Source organism: Gossypium hirsutum, chromosome A13, assembly GCF_007990345.1.
Source record: "Gossypium hirsutum isolate 1008001.06 chromosome A13, Gossypium_hirsutum_v2.1, whole genome shotgun sequence".
Lineage (NCBI taxonomy): Eukaryota > Viridiplantae > Streptophyta > Magnoliopsida > Malvales > Malvaceae > Gossypium > Gossypium hirsutum.
This window is the reverse complement of record NC_053436.1, coordinates 76,805,842-76,828,269: the sequence shown is the minus strand read 5'-3', so window position 1 is coordinate 76,828,269 and position 22,428 is coordinate 76,805,842. Positions and strand designations below refer to the sequence as shown.

The 22,428-nt window shown below is 36.0% G+C and overlaps 2 non-coding genes across 2 annotated transcripts; both read left to right on the top strand.

Annotated features, from left to right (window-relative positions):
* The first annotated feature begins 10,175 nt into the window (after nucleotides 1–10,175).
* LOC121212885 (small nucleolar RNA R71) lies at nucleotides 10,176–10,282 on the top strand. Its single transcript, XR_005908258.1, has one exon. It is a non-coding gene; the product is annotated as a small nucleolar RNA R71 (small nucleolar RNA).
* Nucleotides 10,283–20,028: 9,746 nt separating this feature from the next.
* LOC121212945 (small nucleolar RNA R71) lies at nucleotides 20,029–20,135 on the top strand. The gene has a single exon (XR_005908316.1). It is a non-coding gene; the product is annotated as a small nucleolar RNA R71 (small nucleolar RNA).
* Nucleotides 20,136–22,428: the final 2,293 nt, after the last annotated feature.

Sequence of the window (22,428 nt, the reverse complement as noted above, 5' to 3'; positions counted from 1 at the left end):
CTCTATTCTCAACAATCTTCTATTGAAACAAAGAAAAAAATGCTTACAATTGTTGTAAACCTATTTAGCAAATGCAGTGCAGAAATTGGTTCCTAAAGGTAAAATTTTCTAAATATTTCAACAATTAAAACTATAGTAGATCTCTAAATGTACTTAGGTTATCTTTCCCCTAAACTCAGTTTTTTTAGGCAATTATTCAATTTCAACACAAATTTCTTAGGGAATTCATATTTTCATATGATTATATACTTGACAAACTCAATAGAGCAGACACTAAACTGCCAGTATTATATTATTTCACAATTTGAATATAAATCACTCATGAAACAAAAGCTTTTAACTAAAAAGATGGATGGAGTAAACAACTACCTTCTTAGCAGTTTAGCCTCAAGATTTAGTTGAGTGTCATAGAATATGTGCATATATTTTTAAACAAACACTCATATTTGAACTCATTTTTGGTCAACAATATAATGGAGCAAACAAATTATTATTGACCTACTCTACAAGTTCAAACATTGGAGTATTCATATTATTTTACCATGGTAAAAATTATAGCCTATTACTATCTTGAAATTAAGTCAAGAAATGAAATTTATTCAAAGAACACTATTATAGCCTAATTGCATTTATATTTCAATTATTCTACTTTTAGAAAGTCATTTTCAAAAAATTTCCTATGCTAAATATGCCTAAACAACTATCACCATCTTTTTTAAGTTTACAAAGAAGAGTTATTTTCCTCATTGAACATCATTCATAACCATATACTCAAATAATTATGCAGTTAAATGGCAATTGAATGTTATGGCAAACAGACTGTATGAACAATTAATAATGTAGTCTATATGCACAACACACCCCTAAACCTAAGGGATTTATTATCCTCAATGCATGAACATGACAAAATAAAATGAATAAAAGCTATATGAAAGCATGAAATAGATAAAAAACTAAAATAAAAGATCATGAAAATATAAAAATCAAAACTTGGAGGGAAAAGAAATTACCTCACTTGGGTTGGGTAGATTTTTATGCAACTCTCTTGTAACGTTGCTTCTTTTCTATTAAAACATCTTCTTAGACTGTTTTTTTGGCAACCTTCTTGAATCTTTTTTGCTGAACCTGGTTGATGGGCATCTCATCGGTATCTTCAATATCTGACATCGTAAGTTCATGTTCTTGGTCGGTCATTGGTGCCTTGGATTGTGGCACTTTGGCAGTGGTTGTTGGCATAAAAGTGTGCTGTCGGTCATTGTCCTCCTTGTCAGAGTCAAGGTGTGCAAACTCTATCGGTTCTTCATATTTTGCGGGCTCTTTGGTATGCTTGTGTGTAGTGGTAGGTTCTTTATCTTCTTTATCATCATCAAATAAAAGTTTTTTAAGAAATAAATGAAATATGATTCAAGTTGTTTACTCTGGCATGAGTTTAGATATATATTCGTTTTTTTCTGTGCAATCATAGAGATTCAGTTTTTCCTGAGAGTAGTTATTACTTGTTTTTCCAACATATCAGGAAAAGTTTGTGGGGCTTCCAGTGGGGGTGATGATGTAGATGCTGGCCCAGATGGCCGTGGCATATCATTTCCTAAGAAATGTAGGATAATTTATTTCGTTATGATGCCTTTGTTGCTTACGGTCTCCTCATTGTTATGGACAGAGATGTTTGCGCGCTGACAAAAGGCCATAAGAAGAGACGGGAAATTTAAACTATTGGCATTCTTTTGTGTACAACGATAAACTTACTAGAAAATTATTCTTCCAACATTGATTCTTCTACTGAACATAAATGAGATGTGTAATAACATCATTTCTTTGGAAATAGTATAATATTGAGTGGAGGGACTTAGTTGGGATTTCAAAAAGTGATACCATACTCTGGAATAAGGCTTCAGGGCAAATCCACCAACAATGTGACATTTATGGTGAGATATATTCCATTTAGTTCCCTCAATAGAAAGACCTTGAAGAGCCTGTTGTAACCCTTCTCCTGTAATGTTTGACATAAACTCGGAATGTTCATAAGGACCCTTAGGCAAATTGTAATGGGCATTAATAGAATCTTCATCAAACCAAATACAATAGCTCTAACATAGATAAATGCATTGTTAAGAGATGTTAAATGCACATAAAATTCTCTTACCACTTTTGGAAGAACTTCACCCAGGTGTGAGTAAAATAGTTTCCAGCCATGGTTTTCTACTATTGAAGAAATGAGGTATCATAACCCAAGAAGGTTGAGTCCTGAAAAAGGAAGCCTTTTTCAAAATAAAATGGTCTTCGGACTTTATTTTTCAAAGATTTGTCTTCAGCTATTTTGTTGAAAAAGGTCTTTGTAGGTAAGGATGTAGAGGAAGATGGTGTATTACAAGCTATTATGACAATAGAATGTGAACCATGAGAAAATTATTGAGAGGCTTACAGTGATGAGGGTGAAGAAGTAATGGAGGAAAGTGACAAAGACAAGAACTAGGGAAAAATTTGAAGGAAAAATTAATTATGTAAGTTTAGATGGTGAGAGATAAGATCACGGTGACGTGGGTGAAAAGATTTACCTGACACGACATAAAAGTAAATTGAGAAGGAATTAGAAACTAAGAACAAGATTATTAAATAAAATTGCATAAAAGAAGAAGGCACTACTTTCAAATTATTTTTACTCTGGCAAAAAGAACTTGTAACAAAAGAAAATAAAAAGTTAAATGAACTTATTAGGTAACAAGTAAAAATAAAATAAAAAAAGAAAAAATTTTGCGAAAGAACTATTATTAAGTATTCCGAAGAGAAATGAAATTTTTTTCATGCATTACAGAGGCTCTGAAATAATGTTTCAGGCATTAACCATTGACTTTGAAAACAGATCCTGTTTTTCCATCTTTCATGTCAACAGCTCTATAAGGATATATATGCTTGACTTTGAATGGTCCAGACCATCTCGACTTTAATCTTCCAAGAAATAGTTTAAGTTTAGAATTGAAAAGCAAGACTTGTTGTCCAGGTACAAATTGCCATGGAAAATTTTCTTTTCGTGCCAGCGCTTTGTCTTTTCTTTGTACAGTTTTGCATTCTCATAAGCTTAAGCTCTAAATTCATCCATCTCATTAAGCTCTAGTAGGCAATGAGTAGCAGCAGCACCCCGGTCCATGTTTAGTTTCTTGATTGCCCAAAATGCTCTGTGTTCTAGCTCAACTAGAAAATGACATGGTTTACCATAGACAAGCTTGAAAAGTGACATTCCCAACAATGTATTGAAAGCTGTGTGATAAGCCCACAAGGCTTCATCTAACCTTACTGACCAATCCTTGTGGTTGGGATTGACAACTTTCTCTAGAATTTGCTTGATTTCTCTGTTGAAAATTTCAGCTTGTCCATTTGTTTGGGGGGTGATATGCCGTGGCAATTTTATGTTTAACCCATATTTGTTCAGAGTGTTGGCAACTAATCTGCAGTCAAAATGTGAGCCTTCATCACTAATTAAAGCACGAGGGGTACCAAACCTGGTAAAAATATTTGTATGCAGGAATCTCAAAATTGATTTGGCATCATATGTAGGTAAAGCCACAGTTTCAACCCATATGGAGACATAATATATAGCGACAAGAATATGGATTTTTTCCCAGGATGGTGGAAATGGACCCATGAAATCAATTCCCTAAACATCAAATAATTCCACCTCTAGATTATTTTGCAGCGGCATCTCGTATCTTCTTGATAAGTTATCAATTCTTTGAGAGTGATCACAGTTCTTACAAAACTCATTAGCATATTTAAACATGGTGGGCTAATAAAAACCAAATTGGAAAACCTTTTCAGTAGTTCTCATGCTTCCAAAATATTCTCCGTAAGGTGCAGAATGATAGTGATGTAGGATACTTTGAAATTCTTCATCTGGAACGCATCATCGAATTACTTGATCTGCACATTGCTTGAATAGAAATGGCTTGTCCCAGTAATATTGCTTGACATCGTGAAGAAATTTCCTTTATCCTTGATGATTGAGTGCAGGTGGTAGCAAACCATTGACTAGAAAGTTAAATATCAGTATACCATGGAAATGCCATAGCCAACAATATGTGCTCATCAGGGAATTTGTCTTTAATCATTTGACCTTCACCATACTCATTCCCTAATTTCAGTCGTGACAAGTGATTAGCCACTTGATTTTCAGTGCCTTTGCTATATTTGATTTCCAAATGAAATTCCTGCAGCAGCAATAACCGTTTAATAAGTCTAGGTTTGGCTTCTTTATTCATCACCAAGTATTTGATGGCAGAATGGTCTATATAAACTGTGACTTTGGTGCCCACTAAATAAGCTCTGAATTTTTAAAGGCAAACACCACTGCTAACAATTATTTCTCGGTGGTGGTATAACTGAGCTGTGAATTTATTAGTGTGTGACTGGAATAATATATAGCATGGAACATCTTGGCTTTTCTTTGCCCTGCACTGCTTTAAAAGAAAAGTCACTTGCATCACACATTAGTTCAAATGGTAGATTCCAGTATGGTGCAGTGCTACAGTTAATCGTTCCTTTAATTCTTTGAACGTCTATGAGCATAACTCATCAAAATGAAATGGTTTGTTTTGGTCCAACAATTGGCTTAGAGGCTTTGATATCTTAGAAAAATCCTTGATGAAGTGACGGTAAAATCCATCATGCTCGAGGAAGCTTTTGATTCCTTTTACTGAAGTAGGGGGTGGCAACTTTTCAATGACTTCTACTTTTGCTTTGTCGACTGCAATTCCTTGCTATGAAAATTTATGGCCCAAAATACTGGCTTCACAAACCATGAAGTGGCATTTTTCCCAATTCAACACCGGATTTATTTCTTGACATCGACAATGTACTGACTGTAAAATTTTTAAGCAATCTTCAAAAGTGTTGGAAAACATAGAGAAATCATCCATGAATACTTCAAGGAATCTCTCCACCATGTTAGAAAATATTACCATCATGCAACACTAGAATGTTGCCAGGGCATTACATAACCCAAATGACATTCTTTTGAAAGTAAATGTTCTATAAAGACAGGCGAATATAGTTTTTCCTTGATCGGTAAGAGATATGGCAATTTGGTTGTACCTTGAGTATCCATCTAAAAAATAGTAGAAGGCTTTCCTTGCTAGTCTATCTAGCATCTGATCTATAAAAGGCAAAGGGAAATGGTTCTTCTTTGTTACTTTGTTGAGCTCGTTGTTATCATTGTTGAGTACTATAATAGCCCGATTTAGACCCTAGTCGGAATAGTGGTTTTGGGACCACAGATCCGAGTCAGAAAAATATTTTAATATTCTTTTCTGTGATTACAGTATGTGTTTAAGCATGTGTGAAAGTTTCGTATGAAAATTCAATTATTTGTGTGCTTAATTTAATAAAAGGATCTAATCGCGTAAAATTCAAAATTTGCATTCTATTTGTTAAAGTGCCTAATTGCTATGTCTCCTTAATTGTGAGGTCCTTATGCAGTTATTTGATCATGGATGGTATTAAATGACATTAATGGACATTATTTGGTGAAATTTTTAACGATATTAATAAGGTTATTTAAGTAAAATGTATATTAATGTTATTAGATTAATTAAACAAACATGAAACCTAAGCCATTATGTTCATCTATAGTCGAAAATCAAAGAAAAATAAAAGAAAAAGAATCATTTAGGGTTCGGTTAAGCTAAAGTTCAATTGAGGTATGATTTTTGATCGATTTTTGATAATTTCTACGTTTTTGTGATCGTTGCTTAGAGTTCTATCAAGCCCATGTTTGAATTTATGAAATTGTTGATGATTTTGAGTTGAGCCATTGATGAAATTATGAGTTTTATGAAGTTTGATGTTAGTAAATGAAAGATATGTATTGGGTTAACATGTTTTGTCTTTGAATTTTTGATGAATTTGAGTAAAATGGGTTAAATTGTGAAATTTGCAAATTGAGGGACCAAAATATGAAATAAATGAAATATGCGGGCTTATATGAACTCTATGAACATTCAGCCTAACATGTGTAAAAGGAGATTTTTGTGTATTTTGTGATTTTTGTGAATTATGGACTAAATTGTGAACATGTGAAAATATGAGGACTAATTTGTAAAATATTCTAAATATGTGTATATGGATTGAATTGAATGATTTTTTTGAATAAAAAGGTTAATTTTGAATACATATAGATCAAGAAAAGAGGAATTCAAAATTAGATCGGGGGAAATCGAAGGTTATAGAGTAAATGATCCAAATCGTCAATTCCATTTAGGAGGTAAGTTCATACATGATAAATGATGTTAAAAGTATGTTTTAATGCTTTGGTAATGCATAAATTTTATATATACATATTTGACTATGGTTTGAGTAAGATGATAAATAGGCTATGTTCGGCACTGAGTGTGCAATTTGAAATAGCTTCGGCTATATGAGGCACTAAGTGTGTGATACCGAGATAGCTTCAGTTATTTGAGATGACAATAAGTGTGTGGGATCGTTCCAGCTTTCGCTAACCATTAGAGCACTAAGTGTGCAAATTCTTAAAGCATGGAAAGATTTCTGAATGAATTATTGTATTCAAACGAGAGGTCAGAATGAAAATAAATAAATACGGGAAGATTCAGGTATGTACGATACCTATGTGGTAGATGATATCATGTGTATAAAGTTTGATGAATTAGCATGAACATATTAATTGTGATGGAATAGAACTGATGGATAATTTGAGAACTACTAAGTGTTTATTAGTTGATATTTTGTATTATATAAATTGTTAATTATATTTAGTATGAACTTAGAAAGCTTCAAAACTTATTGTGTGAAATGTTATCTGTTTTACAGTGTTATAAAGCTAGCTGGAATCCGGGGATCGTCAATGACTCATTCACACTATCAGACATCTATTTTGGTACCATTTTGAGAGTTGTACATATGGTATATGGCATGTATAGGCTAGAAGTATGTGAATATGTTTTTTAAAGTGTATATCATGCCATGTGATACGGCTAGATTATGGTTGAATTTATGGTTTGATTTTGGTATTTAATATGTGATGCAAAAGTGGTATATTTGATGTATATATATGACCTAGTGAGGAATGGTCAATTTGGCAAGTTAGTTATGTGGTTTGGTTATGCAAATGGTATGATTTTGATATGAGAATGAATATGAAACTTAGTAATAAGAACAAGTATAATTGAATGTGTTTGGTAAGTAAATATGGTATGTTTTAATTTGGATAATGAGCATGAATTTAGTTGATGAATATGTGATATGAATGATGAATGTTTTGTGGTTGAAATTGGTTGGAAATACGATGTATTTGATGCTTGAACGGTAATTGTAGGAAGGACCCTAAAGGGGTGGCATCATGGCCTTGTAAATGGCCTATTTTTGCCCGCACCGGCAGGGACACGGGCGTGTGTCTTAGTCGTGTTGCTCAATGACCATTTCGAAATGAGCCTAGGCAGATCACACGGTCGTACACTCGGGCGTGTGTTAGGCCATGTGGCTAAGTCAGTTTCGAGCATAGGTTAGACATACGGGCGTGTGATTGGCCGTGTGATCCATGTCAGTAGCCTCCCTAATTTTCACACGGCTTGGCACACGAGTGTGTCTTGTGGCGTGTGGACAAGTCAGTATGTATGCCCTGTTTTGCCACGATTTAGACACACGGGAGTATCTAATGCCGTGTGAGGCACACGGCCTGTTCACACGAGCATGTGACCTGTATAACTTTGAAAAATATCTAAGTGTTGAAAAAAATTTGTATCAGCTCGGTTTAGTCTCGACACTTTTTTAAAGCATGTTTAAGGTTTCGTGGACCTCTATAAGAGAATCTGTATTGATGTATGACTATGATGCTATGATGATTGTGAAATGAATGTTAAATGTTTCGATATGTCTGGTAATGCCTCGTAACCTAATTCCAGCGTCGAATATGGGTTAAGGGTGTTACAACTTCTATGACTCCTACTTTCTTCGGTACACATTAAATGGGGATCACCCAAGAGCTATCAAAAATTGGGTATATAATCCCAATATCCAACCATTTTATAATTTCCTTCTTAACTACTTCCTTCATGACAGGATTAAGTCTCCTTTGCTGTTCAATAGATTTGCCATGGAAACCTTTAAGTATTATTTTGTGCGTGTAAATTACTGGGCTAATTCCTTTGATATTTGCAATTGACCATCCTAAAGATTTCTTGTATTTCTTTAAAACCTCCAGTAATTGCATTTCCTGGTCTATTGTAAGCTCGGTACAGATAACTACAAGCAGTGTATCATTTTCTCCCAAATAAGCGTACTTCAAATACACTGGCAATGGCTTCAAATCCAAAACTGGTGGATCTTCTATTGATGAGCGAGGAGGGTTGAAAGAGCAACTTGATAAATCTAATGATTTGTCTGCATCCATTGTCAAATTACTGAGTTTCCACCAGTTCTTTAGATTCTTCATTCAAATCTATTTCATTTAATTTGACAGATTCTGCATCAGAATTTTTATGCATATGTCCTGCAAATTCTTCCTGAATTACAATGTCAACAAATTCTATAACATGCCATTCTTCATCTGGGTCTGCACACTTTAAAGCATCAAACACATTAAAATTCTAATCATTAATTCTTATGGTTAAGTTACCTTTCTGTACATCAATCAATGTTTTACTAGTTGCTAAGAAAGATTGTCCAAGTATTATAGGTACCTCTTTATTTACTTCACATTCTGGAATAATAAAATCTACTGGAAAGATGAACTTGTCGACTCTTACCAGTACATCTTCAATTTTACCTTCTTGATGGACATATGATCTATCAGCTAGTTGGAGTGTGACTGTAATAAGTCTTACCTTTCCTATCCCAAATTTCCTGAAAACATACATAGGTATTAGATTGATACTTGCACCTAAATCCCAGAATGCTTTACATACATAATGGTTTCCAATCCAACATGTTATAGTAAAACTCCCTAGATCTTTTAATTTTGGTGCCACTTTGTTCTTCAGCATTTCTATGCACCTTTTAGTAAGTGCAATAATTTCGAGCTCCCCTAACCTTCTCTTCTTGGATAGGATATCTTTCATGAATTTCACATAGTTAGGCATTTTTTCTAATACTTCCAGAAATTGCTTTAAGACCTCCAGAAATTTCTTGAATTGAGCATCTTGTTTTGAATTTTGGAAATGGTGGGGAAAATGTGGCGATGACCTTCCTTCCATTTGTTGAGGTTGTTCCTTGCCATGGCATTTGTATTGGCTCAGAAAGATGAATTTTCTTTTGTATGCTTTTGTTGACTCCCATATTTTGTAGTTTGTTCCACTTCTAGTTTGACAGTTGTGCTTCTAGGAACTTCAAACCTTTCTTTCTCAGACAAGGCATCATTCACAAATCCTGGTAGCTCAGTGCCACTCCGTAGTGTTATGGCTTTACATTGTTCTTTTCCTTGAGATTTATAACTTTCTGTGTCACTAGACAATGCTCATTGTTGTTTGGAGCTTAATGTAGTGGCAATTTTTCCCACTTGATTCTCTAGAGCTCTTAAGGAAGTTGTTTGGCTCTGAATAATTGCATCATTACTTTCCATTTACTCTTTAAATAAAGCTTCCATCGCTGATGTTGAAAATGGTGAACATTTTTGCACATTTTGCCGCAGCATTGGTTGATTGTGTCTATGTGGTATTCCAGTTGCATTCTATCTATTAACAGTGCTGGCATTTCCCATTCCCTTATTACTCCAGCTAAAATTTGGATGTTGCTTCCACTCTATATTGTAGGTGTTGGAGTAGGGATTGTTGTTGCTACGGTGAAAATTTCCCATGTAATACGCAGAGGCTAAATTAGATGGGCATTCATCAAAAACATAACCTTCTCAACAGTATACACATGCTAGTTTTGTAACCTTAATTTCCTGTACTACAGAGGGTATTTTTATAGTTTTAATCATATTCGTTAAAGATGATACCTGAGCTATTAACGATGTAATCGCATCAAGTTCCATTGCTCCAACAAATATTCTATTAGTACCAACTCTGGTAGTGGAGTACTGATAATAATTGTTCGCTATTCTTTCTATAATTTCATATGCTTCATTGTAGGATTTTTCAAGCAATGTCCCATTAGCAGATGGATACACCACCATTTGTGTATTAGCATTTAATCTATTGTAGAATATTTCCATTTGTGTCCAATGCTGAAAACCATGCATCAGACATTTTCTAAATAATTCCTTGAAATGCTCTCATGCTTCATATAATGCCTTATCTTCAGATTTCCTGAACGATGTAACGTCATTCCTAAGCTTGGCCTTCCTGTTGGGAGGACTATACCTAGGCAAAAATCTCTAACAAAGTTCATTCCAAGACACCATTGTACCTGATGGTATTGCATTTAACCATGATCTGGTACAATATCACAATGAATGGGGGAATAATTTTAGTCTAAGGGCATCTTTAGGAACACTCTACAACCTGAATGAGTCATAGACTTTAAGAATAAGTCTCAAGTACAATCTATGATCTTCAATTGGTAAACCACTAAACTACCCTACCATTTGCAACATTTGGAAACATTTCTAGTTTTAATTTAAAGTGTTGAGCTTGAATATGTGGCCTAAGAACTCCTGGACTTAAATCACCAAAAGTAGGCACTACTTGTTCCCTGATGGGTCTATCTCTGTCATTTAAGATTCGAGGAATATCATCATTCCTTCCATTCTAGAGTAACTAATCTTCTCTGTTTGGATCATTTATAGCCCTTTCCATTTCTCTTAATGCTTTCCTTCTTCACTTTAATGTCTTTTCAATATCAGTATCAAAATAGTATTCTGTATCCTCTTGAAATTTTCTTCTCCTGTACTAGTACAAAACCTAAAAAGAATCAAATAAAATACCGATTAACTGTTCTAACAAAAATAACAAGAATAATAACAAATCAACTTTTCACCAATGCTGTCGATCCCTAACAATGGTGCCAAAAACTTGTTGCGTGTAAATAACTAATGAAATTGTGCAAGTGTACACGTCATTCAAGTACTAAAGTGATAAGTAAGTATTTTCTCCACAGGGATCGAAAGTTGGTAAGAAATTGATTAAGTTATTATAATCCTATTAATTGTACTAAATAGCAGGACATACTTTTAAATTGAATTAGAAGTTGGAATAATGAATTAATGTAATTTAATGAGAAAAACATAAAATTGAAATGGAAAATAAAATGTAGTGGCAAATTACAGAGAAAAGCAAGAGTAATTCTGTTGTTGAATGAATAGGGGTGGAATTATTTAGGTGAAATGCCCATATCAAAATAATGTCATGGAAAAATATTCTCTAATCAACTTTTTAGAGAATTACTACTGTAACCTGCCTCTTTTGATAGCTAGATTTGAGCTAAAAATATAAGTTACTGTATGTCTGCAGAACTATGGATTAATAACTACAACGAACGTTCTTTTCTGCACAATTCACAATGTCTATGTCTAGAGTTCTACGAATATTCTATCGATTATTCTCTTGTATCAAACGATTCTAGATCTAATATATTTAACCTTTTCAGAATTAGAAATACATCTATGAACACAACATACAATCAGCTATGTCTAGAGCTTGCATTCATGTATTTGAAGTAGGCATAAATAGAATGAAATAGTGATAAAGGCAGTCTTAAATCATGAAAATTAGAAATGATAATCATCCACTCAAATAAATCCAACCCAGAAATGATTTAGTTTATGGGGGAAAAGTAAACACCGAGTTTAAATCTTTCATCAACATTTAAAGAAGTTTGAATCACATAAATTAAGAAAATTAAAGGCAGAACTGCAGGATTTCTTACCGCACTCCAGCTTCCCTTCTATCTTTTGATCGTATGTGAATCTAAGATATATGTCTCTTCCCCTTCTTCACGTTTGTATTCTGCTCTCTGTAGCTACTACCTTTTCTTCATCTGAAATTCTCCAATGGAGTTTTTCTCTATGCAGAGAGAGGATTGTTGTCACCAGTCACACTCTCACGCAAATTCTCCTCTATTTTTTCTTCTTCTCTCTCCCTTTATTGGGTAGATCTGTTCCACCTCAGCACATATTTTTCATTCCTCTTTTTAGTTTGTTTTTCTGGTACATGTCCAGCTGGCAAAGAGTGACGTGGATAGAGTGCTAAGTCATTTTCCCGAAATTGCCATGGCAATTCTGTTAGTAATCAATCTTGCCAATTTCCACAACAATATTTCACTTCCTTTATTTTCCCTCTCCATCTTCTTTCTCTTCCTACACCTATATTCATACAAAACCACGCTTTTCCTCCCCAAGTGATAAAAGTAACAAATAATGGCCAATGTAGCGTAATCCAATATTTGCTATGCAATGTTCTAAAATTATCCTAAAAATGCAGAAATTTCAAATAATTAATTCCATCTAGAGGCCTAAAATATAACTCTTTTCAAGAGTTATCAGTGATCGCTGTCAAAGGACTAGAAATCTATATGAAATGCCCTTGAAAAATATATTAGAAGTGGAACTCTTTGATGTGTGGGGAATTGATTTCATGGGGCCATTTCTACCCTCTTAGGGTAATATTTATATAATGGTCACTGTTGACTACGTTCTCCAAGTGGGTTGAAGCTACTGCTCTACCCACAAATGATACGAAATCAGTGTTGAAGCTGTTGACTCAGTATGGTATCCTTCGTGCATTAATCAGTAATTGATCGTGAGGTTTCATGATAGGTTTTAAATATTTATAATTACTCATTCTTGGACTAACTATTATTGCGATGTAGGCAACTGTACCTATCGAATAGTAGTATAGTTTTAGTAAGATCGGATTGTCGAACCCAAAGGAAGTAAAAGTACTAGTAATGACTGTCTTTTTATTATGTAGCCTAAGAATAAAGAGATTTTGTTTTAATTAACTAATTATCTAAACTAAGAACTCACAGAGAAAAGAATTGGGGAATTGCTCGTTGGAAAATCGATTGAATGAAGACAATACCTAAGGAAAAATCCACCTAGACTTTACTTGTTATTCTGGCTCCGAATCGGACGATTTATTCATTCAACTTGTTCCGTAGAGATCCCTAAGTTATGTTATTATCCCTATTCAAGACTAATAATGTCTAATCCCTAGATTGAATAACTGAGACTTTTCTCTAATTAACACTCTAGGGTTGCATTAACTCGATCTATGGATCCCCTTATTAGGTTTCACCCTAATCTGGCAAAATCTTGTCACCCTATTTCTAGGTGCGCAATCAATTCTGCTTAATTATGACAAAAGTACTCTTAGACAAGGTCTATTCCTCCTTTGAATAAGAGCATGCCTTGAATCAGTATCCTGGGATATCAAAACAAGAATTAAGAACACATAATTAAGAACAAGTTAAATATTTATCATACGATTCAGAAAATAATAACAAGATCCGTCTTAGGTTTCATTCCCTTTAGGTATTTAGGTGTTTTAGTTCATAACTAAATAAGAAAACATCTTAGAAGAATAAAGAATACAAAACATAAAGACAACCCAAAACTCCTGAAGGGAAATTGAGGAGAGATCTTCAGTCTTGATGATGAATCCTAGCTTACGAGACGGATCAATCGGCTTCATTGGAGTAATTCCTTACCCCCTCTTCTCCTTCCCCTTTTCTCCTTTTCTAGGGTGTATTTATAGGCCTTGGAATGCCTATAAGCCCTTAAAAGTGGCCTTTTTCGAATTGGACTCAACTTGGGCTCGACAGGGACTCGCCCGTGTGACACGCCTATGTGCGATTACTTCAGGCTGTGTTCGAGCCTATTAAAATGGCATGGGCATGTGTTATACCTGTGTGAATCGTGCTTCTGCCAGATTGACACGGCCGTGTGGTCTGCCCATGTGAAGAGGTCCAGGCCGTGTTGATTTCGTACTTTGGCCCATTTTCTCTGTTTTTGGCCCATTTCTCGTTCTTTTCGCTCTCCTATGCTCTCCTAAGTATAAAACATGAAATTAAAGCATTAGGAGCATTGAATTCACAAATTATAATGAGAAATCATCCATAAAATGCATTAAACATGGGGTCAAAATATGTATAATTTACGGTTTATCAAATACCCCCACACTTAGGCATTTGCTTGTCCTCAAGCAAAATTCTCAACTCATAATCAAAATAAATTCTTCTAAACTTATAATTTCTATCGATAATATCTTAGAATAATCCATAGATAATCATACATTGCGAATTCAACTAAAAGCACATAAAAGTTTCGAACATTCCAAGTTGAGTATTTAATCATGCAAACATAGGTGTCTCTCTGCATCTAAGTAATTACCTTTGCTTCAGAATATCACAGAGTTTCACATCCTCACTAAAGGTGTTCAAGGACAATAAATGAAACACTCAATAGTCAATAATGAAAAGTCATTACCATAGGCTTGCATGAAAATCAAATCTCTAGCACTATAATTTAAGATGATACATCAATCAAAAGGTCTTTAGAAGGTTGTAATGAGGCTTGGTTAGGGGGGTGTGGTCACAAGCTGAAAGAAAGGGTTAGAATTTTGATTGAATTAAAAAATTGCCTAACTAGAAAAAGAGTTAATCTTCACTTGCGTACAACAGAGCTTCTTCTCAGAATATGAAATTACAGATATGTATACATAGTTGTTTTTTTAATTAAGAACAAGTTAAATAATATAGGCTAACTATTAAGAACAAAACATAGCTAGGCAATCCATTCAACTCAAATCTCGAAAAAAATAGGTAATAATTTAGGGGATTTCAACAATAATAGGTTAAAGGTTAATATTAAGGGTAATACAAGAAATGGCTTGTTAGGCTCAAGGGGGTTTACTAGGGGTTAATCGTGGAGGTAGGCTTTTCATGGCATGAGTGGGTTAATCTTAAGTGCCTTAATTATTTTGACATATCAAATCAAATGTTTTGGTCTTGACATGCATAATCAAGCAGGTTATAGAATAACAGTTCAATACTGTCGCACTCAAAGTAATAATAAAAGTGAGCATGAAAGAATTAATAGATGCTTAAAAGGCTCAAAAATCATACAAAAATTATGGCTTTTTAATGTTTAGACTCGTGAATTCCAATTCAAAGTAATACCTAGACTTGGGGAAACAACCTATAGTTTTAAATTCTTAAAAATCTACTTATCATGCTTGATTCTCTAATGTCTTAAAGTTTAAACAATCAATGCATAAATGCCTAAATTTTATTTCAAGAAATATCAATCAAAATCATAAATCAATTAAAAATTATCCTAAATATGATATGAGAGTTTTTCAAAAGAACAAGTGATTATTTAGGGATTTTTCTGATAATGGATGAATGCCCCCCACTTTTAAGATGTACATTGCCCTCAATGTACAAAGATAGATATTAGAGTATAAAAATAAGATAGGGAGAAAAGTGAAACTTCTTGTATGATGAATTCCTCAAACTAGAGTTTTGGAGAGTGATCGGTTCGAGAGTGGAGGAGGTACTCCGGTGGTCGTAGAGGTTCATTAGGCCATAAGTCCTGTGCCAAAAGAATATTATATCTAGTGATAGCTATGGTCGTGGTCGAGCAGGACATGGCAATCGTGGAGAACCTTTCCTGGTGGAGTTTTAGTTCCTATGTGATGATGAGCTTAAGAGCTCTATATAACTGTGATAAAATCAGGAACGTTTTAGGGGATATTAGGAAAAATAATTACTCAAAAAGAAAAACCGAATTTGATAATTAAAATAAAATTTCTAAAATATAATAAAAATAAAGAGTAGTTGCAATAAAAATTAAAAGCATAAAATAATAAATAAATATTTCTAAACATCTTCATCGCTGGATGGTTCGCGAGGTGGGACTGGCGATGAGATGTGGAGGTGTTGACAAATCTGCTGTAGGGTAGTATCAATGTTTTCAAATCGTTGAAAACACTGATGCTCGAATTGGGTAAGGCGCTCAGAGATGTCAGCATATGAAGCCGCCGCATGAACTGGACGAGAGGGTGGTGGTGGCTGAGTCGGTGGGTCCTCGTGCTATGGGGGGACATCATCAGGAATGTCCTCGTAGGCCTCCTCCTAGGTAGAATGGGTGAGACAATACTGGGGAGGGTAGGTTCCTTGGCGACGCTCGATTATCCTCATGCTAAGCATGCTCGAGATGCCTTATGGAGACATCTGGCCGATGAGGGTAAGGGATGATTCTTGGGCCGCGGTGTTGAGGATCCCGAAGTGTCGCGCCAGCCTAGTCACGTAGGGGCCAATGGAGATGACCCCCTTCCGATGCCGCTCTGTCTGGTGCTGAATCGCAAGGGCGATGAAATAGGCAAGGTCGATGATGTGCCCTTGCGACATGCACCATAAGAAGTAGACGTCATGGGTGTTGACGACGCCAGTGATCTCTCGCCTCCCTGTAATCATGTGAGCTAAAATTGCGTGTAAGTACCTCAGGGATGGTGGGAGAACTGATGCCTTGGAACGGCTAGGATTGTACGAGGCCGTGCTAGGGGCCAAAGTGTACCAGCACTTCGAGGGAGAGAAATGTATGTGGCGACTGAAAGCATGTAGTTCATTCTCCTCTCGAAACTCCTCCGTATATAGGCCTAGAGCAGCACCGAACTCTAGGACGCTTAGTTGGCGGATTAATCCGCCTAGGCGAAACTGTATCGTGCCGGGATCATCATACCTTGTCATTACGGTCTGGAGATGGAACGTTGAGCATAGTTCCATTGTGAGCTTGAGTTATGTCGGGTCGATAATCCCGAAGAACAGCTCCCAAGGGTCGGTGCTTAGGAGAGCCTGAATCGTGTCAGGCATCTAGACTTGTTCTACGGTAGCCCAGTTGATGCAGCGGCCCACAATTAAGGGTCGGGCCTGAAGCATTTGGAACAGTTCTTTCTGTGACCCTCGGGAAACTGTAGGAGAGGGTGACGGATTTCCACGGTTGGGCCAGCAGAAGAGGACGCTCCCTTCCTCTTCTTCAAAGCAGGTACGACAGTTTTCTTTCCTCTTAATGATGACATGGTACCTGCGATTAGAATCATCAAGTCATCTTGATGAGTGGTCGAAGTAAAAGGAATACAATTTCCAACTAAAAAGTAGACTTTCAGCTACAACCAAACATAACTAATATAATAATTTCGTGACTTTGTCATTGTATGTAGTAATGGCATGTGTAAAAGAATGAAGCTTTCCTAACAACATGAAATGTATAAGAAATAATTGAACAATGCAAATTACATGAGAGATATTGGCATGGGAATATCATAAGAATGAGCATGGTAAAATCATGGGTATGAAGTTTCCTAATCACTGGATTTAACATGCAATGTATAATAACTAACTAAAAATGCAAACTAAATGATAAAGTAATGAACAGAAATGGAAGATAGTTCAAAAGAAATGGAGATTATTGCAATAATAAGCATTTGTAATAAGTAAAATAGAAGTGAAGAGAGTAAACAAATGCTAAGGGAGAGAGATTGGGCGTAAAAAATGAAGTTGAAGGCGGGGCACGGGCGTGGTAGAGGGCCGTGTGGAGTTGTAGCAGCTAGGGTTAGGGTTTTTGAATAGGGAAGAAAGTGAATACTGTAGGGTATTTATAGATATTAGGGCACACGGCCATGGCACACGCCCGTGTCCCCCAATTTCAGCCCGTGTTGCTCGGGTGTTGGGTTCACACGGTCGTGTCTAGCTTCGTTCACTTCTCCCACGCTCGTGTGTTCAAGCTCCACGCCGTGTTAAGTTAACAGGTTCGACCACGGGTGTTAGACATGGGCGTGTCGCACGCTCGTGCTAATTTCTCAGTTTCAACCACGGGTGTTAGACACGGGCATGTCACACGCTCGTGTTGTTTTGGCAGGCTCGACCACGGCCATGTCGCACGGTCGTGGCTTTTTATCTTAGCCCGTGTTGGGGAAATCATTTTCCCTGTTTTCACACGGCCTTAAGCACGCCCGTGTGCTTGGCCATGTCTCTATCGAAACACCTGTATTTAAGATCTCTATTAGTAGGTTAGGAGTTAAATACCAAAATTTAAAGAAATTAATAATGTTAGTGCTTGGGTTGCCTCCCGAGAAGTGCTTATTTATAGTCTAAGCTCGACTTACCTCTTCAGTGAATGGTCATGGCGGTTTGAGGAGTTTATACTCCTCATTCCTGCTATCAATCTCATCAAAATAAGGTTTTAATCGGGTTTTGTTTACCTTAAAAGTGCCGAACTTGGGATGACTCACCTCTACCGTACCGAATGGAAAAATACTAAGTACCGTAAGAGGGATTTCCTCATTCAGTATGGTAGTGACAATGTGGGGATCTGCGGCATCTAGTAAGACTTTATCACCAACCTTAAGTTGATTTGGAGAGGTATCGGGCTCGTTTTGGCGTAGTTTCAATTTATCGTGTGTTCTCAGTTTATGTGCTCCCCATTCGTCTAACTCCTCTATCCGTAGCCTTCGTTCTTCATGAATGTGTCCTCTATCATTTCCGGAACATGGCTCGTGAACTTCTTTGAAGCTCAATTTCTGCAAAGTCATATTGTCAGTTTTAGTAGATTGGTGTGGACTATTACCTTCAATGTTCGACGTGATGCCAAAACTACAAGCTTGAAGGGTGATCGTTTCGTCTCCCACACGAAGTGTAAGCTCACCTATGCGAACATCAATAATTGTTTTAGTAGTTGCTAAAAAGGGCCTCCCTAAAATCAAAGGGGTGTTATTATCCTTCTTTATGTCTAGAACAACAAAATCAATGGGAAATATGAACTTATCTACTTTCACTAGTACATCTTCAATAATACCCCTAGGAAATCTTATAGTTTTATCTGCCAATTGAATGCTCATCCTAGTTTGTTTAGGTTTCCCAAGACCTAGTTGCTTAAACATTTTGTAAGGCATGACGTTAATACTAGCCCCTAAATCAGCTAATGCATGACTGATATCTAAACTACCAATTAAGCAAGGAATTGTAAAACTCCCTGGATCTTTCAATTTGTAGGGTAGCTTATTCTGTAAAATAGCTGATCAGACTACGTTTAGCTCCACATGCGATGCTTCATCCAACTTTCGCTTATTTACTAAAAGCTCTTTTAAAAATTTCATTGCATTTAGCATCTGCGACAAAGCCTCAATAAACGGTAAGTTAATATGTAATTTTTTCAAAAGTTTGAAGAATTTACTGAATTGTTCGTCTGAGCGGTCTTTCCTTGTCGCGTTAGGGTATGGGACACGAGGTCTATATTCTTCATTCACCATTTTGTTATGACTTACCTCACTTTTACCTTTGTTCACCACAGTTTCTTGTATCTATTCTGGCTCAGGCGCAATGAATCCTTCCTTATCTTGAATACTAATTGCGTTGAGGTGTTCCCTTGGATTAGGTTCAGTATTACTTGGTAAGCTACCTTGTGGTCGTTTGGAGATTAGTTTCGATAGTTGGCCTATCTGAGTTTCGAGCCCTTGGATCGATGCTTGTTGATTCTTAAGTGCTGTCTCGGTATTTTGGAAACGGGTTTCTGATAAAGAGATGAATTTAGAGAGCATCGCTTCAAGGTTTGGTTTCTTCTCTTGTTGATAAGGTGGCTGTTGAAAACCCTGAGGATTTTGTGGCTTTTGATTCCCTTGACCACCCCAAGAGAAATTTGGGTGGTTCCTCCAACCTACATTATACGTATTACTGTATGGGTTATTTTGAAATCGAAAGTTATTGTTACCCATATAGTTGACTTGTTCCTCTTCGGTTGTAGGATTGAAGGATTGATATTCTATATGCACACCTCCTCCACTTGAGTCACACCTTATTACTGGATGTACCTACGTAGAACCAAGTAAACTATCAATCTTTTTATTGAGAAGTTCTACCTAATTTGACAGCATAGTAACTGAGTCGACGTTATAAATGCCGGCTATTTTTGTTGGCTTAGTCCTCATGACTTGCCACTGATAATTATTCAGTGACATTTCTTCAATGAATTTATAAGCCTCTTCAGGTGTTTTGTTGTTGATGGTTCCTCCAGCAGCTGCGTCAATCATCTGTCTTGTTGAGGGATTCACACCATTGTAAAATGTTTGAACTTGCAGCCATAGAGGTAACCCATGGTGAGGGCACCTTCGCAATAGATCCTTGTATCTCTCTCATGCATCGTAAAGTGTTTCTAAGTCCATCTACACAAAAGAAGAGATATCATTACGTAACTTAGCCATTTTAGTAGGCGAAAAATATTTTAGTAGAAATTTTTCGGTCATTTGTTCCAAGTAGTGATGGACCCTCGTGATAACGAGTTCAACCATTGTTTAGCTTTGTTTCTCAGTGAAAAAGGGAATAACCAAAGGCAAATGGCATCATCAGAAATGCCATTAATTTTGAAAGTGTCACAAAACTCCAAAAAATTCGCCAAGTGAGTGTTGGGATCCTCATCCTGCAAACCATCAAACTGAACAAACTGCTGTATCATCTGAATTATGTTAGGTTTTAGTTCAAAATTATTCGCAGCAATAGCAGGTCCAACTATACTTGACTCAGTTCCTATTAAAGAAGGTTTAGAATAGTCATACATTGTACGTGGAGCAGGATTTTGATTAGCCGCAATTGCAGGAGGTAGCTGATTGCCTTGGTTTTCAGCCATCTCTTCGGTTGGGGGTTGAGTATCGTCTTCTTGCTTGTTCTGCTTGTATCTTAAGCTTCGCCTTATTTCTCTTTGGTTTCTACGAACTGTGCGATCTGTGACACCCCTAAAGTGACCCTAGTCGGAAAGCGGTCTCGGGACCGCTAGACCGAGTCACCAAATTATTTGAATGTGATAATTATTGCCTAAAATATGTGAATATAAATGTGTGAAAGTTTTAAGCTTCGATTTAGTTAATTGCATGTGAATTTAGTTGATAGGACTTATGTGAGAAAATTTAGAAATGTGCTAGGCAAATGCAAGTGGCCTAATAGTGCATGTAATCAAAGGGGTGGACTTGCATGTCAATTTCCCCCCATTTAAGTACTAGTGGCCGGCCATGACAAGGGATGATGGGCAAAACATGTTGTGTTAATGGAAAAATAAAATAAGAAGCATGGGCAAAACATGTCATGAAACATGTTGTGTTAATGGAAGAATAAAATAAGAAGCATGGGCAATAAACTAATAAGAAATTGAAGGAAGAAAACAAAGAGAAAAAAATGTGTTCATCATTCTCATGCATGACAAAAAAAGAAAGAAAGAAGAGAAAGGCTCTCATGTTGTTCTTGGCCGAATAGGAGAAAGAAAAAGAAGGAAAAAGAGCTTTGAGGAAATCGGCTATGGTGGTTTGATAGACTAAGGTATGTTTGATGATGTTCCATGAGATGCATGCATGTTTTAGTAGTTAGCTTGAGTTCTAAATAGCCCATGGTTCAAATCTTTACTATGTCATGGAGATGATATTCGGCCAAGGTGGATTGGTGTTGATATCATTTGCATGCTAAAAGTGAAGCTTTGTAATGGTGCATGTGATGGTGGATTGATGATTCTTGAATCTTCTTTTTAGCATTTTTGAGTGAGACATTAAGTTCTTTGTTTAACCATGACCAAAAATTGAAATGGTATGGTGTTGTGATGCAATCGGCCCCAACATAGACATGTATGTTCGGCCACATGAATAAGTACATAAGTTATGTGTATATTCGGCCATAAGCTAGCAAAATGAGACTTTAATGAGTTAAATTTGTTTGAATTAAGCTCAAGAGCAAAGGGGAACTAAATCCGATAAAGGGAAGGAAAAAGTGGTCGAATAGCCGCCGAAATCGTTCGACAACATCCGAGGTAAGTTTTAAGTGATTAAACGTTGAGTAAATTCAATTATAATAGGACATGATGAGTTGATTTAATAAGATATGATGTGGCCATGATATGTTCTAAGTTCAAATGGTAAGTTCTTAAGTGTTTGAGCTTGGGAATTTAAGGGTAATTTGAAATAGTCTGCTTAGGACAGCAGCAGTAACGTGACTTTAGAAAATCACCATAAATTTATGGATTTGAATTAGGGGCTGAATGAGACATGAAATTAAAGCTTAATGAGTCTAGTTTCTTATAAAAGAAACCGTGTAAGCAAAGGAATTTCCGATAATGATATACTTAAAGTTGTGTGAGACAGCACAGAATGACACTGTAATCCTCTGTTCTGTATTTAGAAAATCATTATAAATTGTACAAAAATGGTTATAAGATAAAATTTATATGCTTAGACTCCTTAATGAGTCTAGTTTCAAATGAAATCAAATAAAACACATTTTGAATTCTGTAAAATGAGAAATTTGATTCGTAGTGAAGAGTGGTCAGATTAGTCAAACAATGAAACAGGGGAAATTTTAAGAAAAATCTGGTATTGATTGGCCAAACCTAAAATTCTGGAAATTTTATGGATGAAAGATATACGAGTCTATATTCAGGAAAAATTAACGGAAAGTGATTTGGAGTTTTGTAGCTCCAGTTATAAATAATTAGTGACTATTGCTCAGGAAAAA